The sequence below is a fragment of the Microtus oregoni genome, unplaced genomic scaffold (assembly GCF_018167655.1).
Source record: "Microtus oregoni isolate MIOR12 unplaced genomic scaffold, Mior012 000052F_001, whole genome shotgun sequence".
Lineage (NCBI taxonomy): Eukaryota > Metazoa > Chordata > Mammalia > Rodentia > Cricetidae > Microtus > Microtus oregoni.
The window spans coordinates 1,811,972-1,821,733 of record NW_024543813.1 but is presented as its reverse complement, the minus strand read 5'-3'; the positions used below and the strand labels follow the sequence as shown (position 1 = coordinate 1,821,733).

The following is a 9,762-nucleotide window of genomic DNA, read 5'->3' as shown; positions in this document are numbered from 1 at the left end:
CATTAATAAAATTTGTAGAGCTCTAACTAGACCAATTAATAAGCAATATAAGTAGTAAGTGGCTTGACATATTCTAGAGATATTCAAGTGATAATACAAGAATGTGATGAAAACATTTAGTTAACAATTTCAGCAACTTGAGCAAATCACCAAATTCTTCGCAGATACACACTATAAAAAACTCCTGCAAGAAAGAGATAGGGCTAGCTGTGGAGCTCAGCAAGAAGACAGCACTGCTCAGTGTGTGTGATGACCTGGGGCCTATTCACATCTTCACCATGGAGAAGAAAGAAGAGGAGATGGAGCAGAAGGCAGAAAAGTATGAGGAAGAACAGGAGAAGGAAGAGGGAAAAGATGATGCGAGTAGCTCTGAATTAAAAAACAAATGAACATTGCTATTCTAACCTCCCGCACAAAAGGAGACTTGAGTCTAGATAATTTCACTTGGAATGTCTTCTTAAACATTTACAGAGAAGCTATACCAATTCTATAGAGTCTTTAGCAAACTTGGGGAAAGGTTACACTACAAAAACTAACAAGAGCTGTGAAGCCCTGGAGCTGGGGGACAAACGAAGGACCAACAGATGTGACAGAAAAAGCAATAGCAGCCAAGGCGCCAGTGAAAAGCTAGAAGAGCAAACTGTCAAAAAGCAAAGTGAGATTCGGAAATCAAGGAACAGGAAACCAAAACCAAAACCAAATCTGACTTTTGTGGAAGTACTCTTTCATTTTTAACATTTCCTTCTTAAAGGGTTTTATTAATGTAATACTAATCATAAATGGGTTGGTTGTGATCTCTTCATATATGTATGTAATATTTTTTACCATATGGATTACCCACTATTTTTGGTTCTTTTCTTTCTCTCTGGTCAATTTTTGCTTGCCACACACGTTCTCTTCTATTTCTCACTTCCTTCTTTCCTCTTTCTTCTTCATTTTCTTTCTGTTTGAGACAGGGTTATGATTTATGTAGTCCTGGCTGTCCTAGAACTCCATATGTAGACAAGGCTGGCCACGAACTCACAGAGATCCTCCTGCTTCTGCCTCTGAGAAATCTGTTTCTGCATCTCTAGTGCTAGAATTCATTGTGTGTATCACCATGTCTAGTTTCTATTTTCATTTTTTTTTTAAAATCTAGATTTTTTTATACGTGAGTGAAGACATGCAGTATTTGTCTTTGTGAATCTGGCTTATGACATCATAATCTCTACCTCTATTCTCAACACTGCTGCTAAACAATCCTGGTATCTTGTGTCCCTAAGGTACATAAAAAACTGTCCCTAACCCACTTCCAAACAGCTTCTTCACTGTTCTGCAGATAAGTATCTAATCTTCAGTATCACGTGGAAACCCTCTGTGTTCAGATTTCTTCCTTCTCAAAAATAATCTTCTCTGATGTCATGTCCTGCTATAGTTATATTGCACCTCACTTCGGTGCCTTCCTGCTCTGTGACAGGAGTCAAGCCTCTTGCAAAGCTGACTGATATTCCACTCATCTGACAAGACTCAGCTTAGGGGTCACATGCTCAAGACAAACCTTTGGGTCATTGGAGTCTGAGTCAGCATATATAGCTGAAGTCCACTCAGCATTTTGCACCGGCATGATACCTAGTATAGCATGTGCCCATAGAAAGTGCTCACACATATGTCAAATGAGGGAATAAGTAGATGTGCACGTAAGTGAATTGGCTTTGGGACTTCTGCAAAACAGAGGCCTGAGGATGGCTGGCTCTTAATAAATACTTATTAAACAGAAATAAAAGATTGGATGAGGGATTTCCTTTGGCTATGAAAGCTAGCAAACTTCTGTAATCTTGAGAAAAGTATGATAACTCTGTCAGCATCTTGTCAACTTTCAATTAGTCACTATTGGTATGTTTAAAATTCATCTCATGTTTTTGAGATCCTAATATATCATTTCACCATCTTCTTAATTACTAGGAATAAGACTTAATGTGTAGAGCTTCAAAAATAAACTATTGCATTTTGTTACAACCCTAGCCCTGACTCTCCATCACTATTACAATCATTTATGGCTGTTCACTGGTCTTTAGCGTCGTGGCCTCCATATTTCCACTGTGCTTCCTTCCAGACCACTCTGAAGACATTTCCAGCGCTCAATAGATCCCAGTGTTTTGTGTGTGTTCAAGCATGAGCTGTTCCTCTTTGTTCATAACAGTAACGAGAGGATTTTTAAAATGAAAGTGCCGAGCGCACATCTAGGTTTTAATGCGAAGAATCATCTCTTAGGTCTCTCTTTCAAATCTGGCTTCCGTGAGCAGATTCTTTCTAAGGATTACGCTACAATTTTCTCAAAAGATCTGTAGACGGGGAACAAGGTGATCAATTCACTCTTGGTTATTAACTGGGCTTTATCTCTTCCAGTCTGTGGCTGTGGAAACCGATAGCACACAGGAGGCTTGGCAGTATGACAGGCAATTAAGTCACCAAGATGTTCCGCCGGGTATGAGTATTTTCTCACCCTGAGACCTCGAAGTGTAGCCTGCCACTGACATTGTTAGTGATGGAATCAATTAGACAAGACGGGGCTGGCAGGTTAATTTCATATTCTGTGGTGATTATGTATGGCCTGCCATAGAGACCTCCAAGTCTGTTACTGTGTACTTATTTGAGCAGTCACTTGCCTAGCTAAATATCGGAGTCGGAGACCCTCTTTGGAGCAGAGGAAATCCAAGTTAATATAAGTAAGCAAGTAAATAAACATCCATTGCCAGTAGCAACTAATGTCACAGTTGAAAAACATGACCATCGTTGGAACGGTGTCCAGCTGCCGGCTGATTATGCCCTCCAACAGCACCCTAGAAACTATGCCTGGCTACAGGACACTGAATCAGAGACCGCAATTGAAAGTAAAAGTACCAGATGTTCGGCTAAGATCAAACCCAGGTTAGTAATCTGCTTGTAATAGAGAACCCGATTTTCAAAATTTCTGATGAGCTTTTGTGTGGAGGGACAATTTGAGTCTATTTTCCTTTTCATCGGTTGAAGTGATTCAGGCGCTGCCGAGGGGGGAAGGCAGACAGCAGGGCTGGAGACATTGCTTGCTTTCTGCATGCAGAGTCTCTGTTAGAACAGCTTAGAGTTGCTTTGAGAAATGATTATTTTTTTTATTCCCACTTTCCCCCAAGTGAGAGTTTTTGAAAGGTGGAATTGAACCAAATCAGCCTTAAAATATTTCGCAGAGAACAAGAGAGGTGATTTAAGAAATGTAATTGTCTTTTTAATCTCCCTCCTGTTTCACCAAGGCATCCCTCAAAGGCAGGATATTTTTTTGTCATTAATGAAATCTTAATTAGCATATGTCTAGATCAGTACTCAAGGCTGATCTGGGTCAAAGGCACCTATGCTGCGGCTGTGTTACCAGAGGGTTAAGTCGAGTTGGGTAAATTAGGTCTGGGCTCCATGTGTGAGCAGATTGGGAAATATCCAGCAGGGATCAGCAAATGCATAGGTTGTATTCATGTTGTCACGTCTGTTTTCAACCTAATTTTACAAGTGTTACTGTCCCCAGGAATCCTCAGAACATGAGAGAAATGGAAAACAAATACAAAAAAAAATGGGAAGAGAAAACAAACCGCTGCCCAAATATGACATTTAACTGAGTCTCGCTTCACAAGCTTTTAAAAATGCACCCTAAACCTTTAGCTATTAGTTATAGTTTTAAAGGAATGTACTTATTGAGTCACATACGATTTATTAGTGCCACCATAGGCCCCAGAAGCAAGCGCTGCTTAGGAAATAGTCCTTCAGGGAACCGAGTTTATTTACCAAAAAGGAGCCATCTGTAAAACTGCTCACCTTCCTGCTTGCTAAACGGAGGGACAGAAATGAGAAACGCTGCTGGCCTTTACAACAGAAGACAGATGCAGCTAGAGCAGTCTTGAAAGGGCAGTCGGAGGGAAGGCAACTGGAGCCACAGGGCTCCAGCTAGCGATGGACAGAGGAAAGCCTAAGGCGTTTCCCTTGCGGGGAGCATCATGGAGCAGGAGTGAAGCCAGCAGTAAGCAGATGGAGTTGAGGGGTCTGTGAGGAAGCCCTTCCTGGTTGGGACTGCAGGTTGGTGTCTATGAGTATGAGAAGACGCTGGCGGAAGGGATGGATAGAGCAGAGCCGTGGTTATCATCCTCACAGGAAGGACTTGCTGTGAGGGCAGCTGTGAGTTACGAAGAATCTGGATCAAGTGCTACATGAAAGAACATGTCATGTACGTCCTTTCTGCTGGTTGCTTGCGTGGCTGGATCTCATTTGTTGTCCAGGACTTTGGGGTGAACTAGCGTTTCAGAGAATTCTGATTGAGACACATGATACCGTTGGCCCTTGGTCCGTAGACAGATCATTGGTTTCAGGACTCCTTCACTCCCTGAGCAGAAACCCCAATCTGCACATTCTCCACTCCATCACATAAAAAGACATCGTTTCCCCTCATCTTCTAGTGTGCTTTATCTGTTTCCATTTGATTGATTGGTTGGTTGAGTAATTGCAGTGCTGGGGATAGAACTCAGGGCTTAGCATTGCTAGGTAGGTACTTTCCCACTAAGAGACAGCTACAGCCCATCTCTACAATACTTCAAATACCTAAGAACATGTCAGCGAAGCAGGCAGAACACATTGTTTAGAGAATGATGACGAGAAGAACTCCATACGTTCGGATCATTTTTTTAAAAACTATCTACTTATTTAGTGCTCGGGCCTGTGTGGAGGTCATAGGACAACTTGAAGGAGCTGTTTCTTTCTCTCTACCATGGCAGTCCCAGAGATGAATTTACATTGTTAGGCTTGCAGCAGATCCAGATGTTTTTTTTTCCTGAATCTTCTCTCTGCATTTGACTGAGTCCAGAGATGCAGAAGCAAGCAGTCACAATGGCTGTATACTACACATTATAAGGGAGATCACACAGGAGGCTCTTGCGTGACTCAGTCCCTGGGTAGTAAAGGCCTGAGTTCAGGTCTTCATATCACCAGTTACATAAATAAAACCCTCTTCGGAGACTGTAATCTACTAATTTCCATATCCCTGAAGTAATTAGCTGACTGACACATTTTAATACATATGTTACTAAAATGCTGGGAGGCAGAGTAGCTTCCAAAACCAATGAATGGTTTAAAGATTAGAGGTTTTAAAGAACTTTGAGTCTTTGTCTACTCACCAGGTAGCTATTTAGCTTCTACCTTTTCCTCCTGTCGTCTATATCATTACAATACCCTGCAGGGTTTTCTGATAGAGGCTAGTTGTGGCGCATGCATATAATGCTTCTGGAGATGCTTGGCTCTCTTCTAACCTGTTGTTAATTTCTCCAATGCCATTGTTATGGGCGCCATGTGTTTCGGATTTCCTGAAGTTTAAAGTCATGTTTATTGCATTTGCAAGTTTGAGGAGGGGTCCCTTCTCCCTATGACATATAGACTATGTCTACATGGTGCCAGACAAGCCAGTCAGTTCATCCAGCAGAGAGCTCAAGACGAGGCCAGGAAGAGAAAGTTTCATAAGTGGACATTTATTTATTTATTTTTCCCACTTAAATAGTTGTTTATTGGCAGTGGTCTGGAAGGGATGGCAGAATTAGCATTCGCAGACAACACCACACCAGTCACAAGGGCAGCAAGAGTGATGGGAAAGCCTGAAGGCCCCTTCTTCAAAAGCAAGTGGGTAGGCGGGGGCCTGAAGTGTTGATGGGGCAGCCTTAGTTCACCTCTGCTTAGTAGGCATGATTAGAGATGAAGAGAGATTCGCTGGCTGCGGCTCCAGAATGACCACTTGGGGTGTACTTTCCTTGACAAGCAAGGCTGTTGGCCAGGGCTCACTTGATGTATTCCTCCTGAGCAGCCTTCAGGTTCTCCTTCTTCCCGCCCCAGGCCTTCAGAGCAGAGGCCTGCAGAGCCAGGCCATAAGAGAAAGTCAAGGCCCATGGCTTCAGCAGTGGGCACTTGTTGATGGCATTGAGGTTGATGGACGCCTCTTCCTCGCTCTGCCCTCCAGACAGGAAAGTGACTCCAGTGACAGCAGGGGGCACTGTGCAACGCAGGGATGTGACAGTTGCCATGGCAATCTCCTCATTGGAATATTTCTGGGTACAAGCATGGCCTGGAGTGACCATGTTGGGCTTCAGCAGTGTGCCTTCCAGAAAGACATGGTGGTCACTCAGAGCCTTGTACACAGCAGCCAGTACCTTCTCAGTTACATACTGGCAGTGCTTTAGGTCATGGTCGCCGTCAGGGAGGATTTCAGGCTCCACAATGGGTACAATGCCATTCTGCTGGCAGATGCTGGCATAACGGGCCAGAACATTGGCATTTTCCATGATGGCAAAGTCAGCTCCATCCTTCTTATACTGGACACAGCGTTCTGACAGCCCATCCAGCCCTTGGGTGGTGGTCTCACCATTGGTTCCTGCCAGGGGTACCACGCTTTTATCTACCTTAATGCCAACAACGCCGCCCTTGGACTTGATAACTTGGGGGAAGGGAAGTCCATTATCCGCCTTCTGGTAGAGTGTTTCGTGGAAGAAGATCACCCCCCCCCCTTCATGCAGGGGTTCACACGGTCATCAGGAGTTAGTAGTAGCTGGCGGTAGAAGCGCCTGTTCTCTTCGGTGTTCTCAGTGCCAATGGACTGCAGCTGCTTAGCAATGCTTCCAGTGGACTCATCTGCCGCCAGGATGCCCTTGCCCGGAGCCACAATTCGGTGAGCGATGTCAGACAGCTCCTTCTTCTGCTCCGGGGTTAGTGCTGGGTATGGGTAGGGCATGGTGCCAGTGGCAGCACATTCCTGGCACAGGAGGGGGTGGTTCTGCCAGGTAGGGCGGTGGGTGAGCGAAAGGACAGAGGAGCGAACGCGGATAAAGTCACCAGAACCCCGATCTGCGTGCGTTCCAAAAGAACGCAGCCTATTGTGCTGAGGGGGAAGGGGGTGACCCATAAGTGGACATTTAGCAACGAGAAATCAAAGGTGTTTATCGCCTTTTCCTAGCCTTTCAACTAGTTGTTTCGCTAAAAGCAAAGGATCGAGATGCTGGTTTTATCTTCCTTAAATGCCTTAGTGGTGCTTTCAAAATTAGCACGTTGCACAGTAGCGTCAAAAGACTGGTAGTGTCCCTTACAACAACTTGAGGTCCATGACCTTGTGGGGCTTACCTAATGGTTCTGAACTTTGGTTTCTTCATTTGTGAGGCAGGGAAGCAACCATTTTGAATTTTGAATTGTTGCAAAGGTTATCAGCTCCTATAACATCACTGTGGGTTTAGGGGTCTGAGGCTTAAGTAGGCAGGATAGACCAACTAATAGCAAAGTAAACCTCTGGGGGCTCATGGCATCCTAGCTTGAACGATAAAACGTTCCAGTTTGTAGCATAATCTGTGACACACAGTCGTCAGTATTACTTGGTTTCCAAATACTAATTGATTCTTTTAAGGACACATTCTTGATAGAGGCCTTTGCACACACCATCTTAGAGAAGTTGACTGTACGGGTAGAAGAGAGTGGATTTCTGCTTGTATCTGCAACTTGTACTCTTGGGAGAAACAACACAACTTTTCAGGGGTTTAGGAGACTAGGAAGGTCATATCAGTTTTTGTTATTCGACTAGCATCATTTTCCTTGTAATCTTTAAAAATCAGGGTCTTTTACAGGTCCACACGTCTTGTGGGTTTTATAATATTAAAAGAATCTGGTAGGACAGACAGAGTTTGGAGAGAAAGTGGCTAACACTGCAGATGAAACACAATACTTGAGAAGATGGGGGCTCAATCCTTTCTCCATCTTTTCTAACTATAATGCTAATGAGAATTAGGGTCCATTGATTTCATATAGCACCTTACACTGGACTTTAATGTTCTCTACCTCTAGTGATATAGAGGTGGCTGTCCTGAAAACTCTCTTTGTAGACCAGGGATTCACCTACCTCTGCCTTGTGAGTTCTGGAATTAAAGACGTGAACCTCCAAAATGCCCAGCTGTGTAGTGTGATTTTAATCTCCCTCAAAGCCTCTGAAGAGTGTTTCTGCCAATCTGGTTCATTCCTTGTTCTTTAGACAAGAAACAGTTCCCACTTTTCCCGCTGTCCCTTTAGAACTCTTTAGTAGCCATCGTCTTCGTGAGAATACTTGCAAAAGACCCAGAGCTTGGGCTCGCTAACTGTTAATGCCCCCTCAGTGAAGTCGTAGCGGGAGGGGTCTTGGGCCCTCTCCCGTGATTCCCACCACGCCCTCCTGCCATTTGAAGGTAATTCTGCCCTAATTGCACAGAGGCTCTGAGTCTCACGAGGTGCTAGAGTGTATAGTAAGTGCAACGCTAACCAGTGGAGGAGACTATGCCTTTTCAGCTATGCGGAAGCTGCCATCCACGCTGGGGTGAGACTTGCTGTTGGTGTAGCTGCTTTGTCGTCACCATCCCTCCTGTAAGCAACCTGTCACTCACGCTAAGTAAGCCCCATAACCTCATTGGTCCCTCAACCTGGAGTTCAGTTTTATCATACTTCGGCTTGCCATTGGTGTTTATAGACACTATTGTTACTTGTGCTAGTTGAGTGGAAGTGGGTTTTTGGTTCAATGGCTAATCCTGACACAGCTGTGTAACTACCCTGAGGGAAGAGAGTCTGCTGGGTAGGAATAGGCCGTTCGCACTCTCTGTATGAGATTTCCTCAGCTGAAGTCTTCTGCGAGCCGCAGGAATGTGTAAGCAAGCATACCAGGGAGGATCAGTGCTGCTGTTTTTAGAACGAATCTATTGATTGGGTTGCTTATCTAACAGCCTACCATTCAGATCTACATGTTCTCAAATCGGGCCCCAAAGATTACCTCTAAGGTGGGGTTGCGCGTTGTTTGGTGGAGTAAATGGGATTATCCTCTGCTATGTTCTGGATCTTGAGTAGCCACCAAAAGTCTGCCTTAGAAGACTAGTCCTCAGCTTGGCGCTATTGGGATCAGGTGAAGTCGGTAAAGAGCAGGGGGCTTTCTGCTCATGGGCAACACGGGGTTGGATGGAATGACAGTCCCTGCACTTCTTCCCACCACGAAGCAAGCAGTTTTGTTCGACCGACCCTATGCTTTCTTGACAATGTGGAAGAGCAGGGCCGAAGGAATAGAGCCAACCAAAAGGACCAAATTCGTTACAAGTGTTAGCCAAGAGGAACCTGGGCTTATTAAACGGATTGTCTCAGGTCATCTGTTAGAGTTATGAAAAGTTGATGGCCATATCCTCGAATCACTCGTATTTCCTTTTACACGGAGAAGAAATTGCATACTTTCTTTACCCCTACTTGGCAACCAGCATGTTTCCAGATAGCTATACAAATGCTGTTATAGAAACACCGCAGACTGTCTTGAAGTAGTTGTTTTTGTTTTGGCCAGCGCTCTTCATCCTTTTGGTCCTCCTAGCCTTTGGCACAGTACCTAGTCTATAGTAGGTTGAATTCATGCAGAAATGACTGAACTCATGCAAGGTTCGAAATGGAGGTTTTTATTTTTTTAACTGCCTTCCAATTCTTCTGCCAGAAATGGACAGAATAAGTCCTTCCCCCACCCTGTGCAATACACCGTTAACATTTCAGCCAAAGAGAAAACGTCACACGTCTCTCAGCCAGTTGCCGCACTGCCCTTCTGTGCCTGGCTTTATGAAGTTGTTAAAAAAAAAGTTTTCCTTGGAAAACTTTCACCAAGAAACTACCTAATGGGGGCCAGCTGCAGCTCCAGGTTTTATGAACACTTTGATAGAAACCACATTAAATAGCAACACTGGTTCACACATC

General features: G+C 44.3%; 1 pseudogene; it reads right to left on the bottom strand.

Moving 5' to 3' along the window:
• Positions 1-5,717: 5,717 nt before the first annotated feature.
• On the bottom strand, positions 5,718-6,772 carry LOC121437359 (annotated as a pseudogene).
• Positions 6,773-9,762: the final 2,990 nt, after the last annotated feature.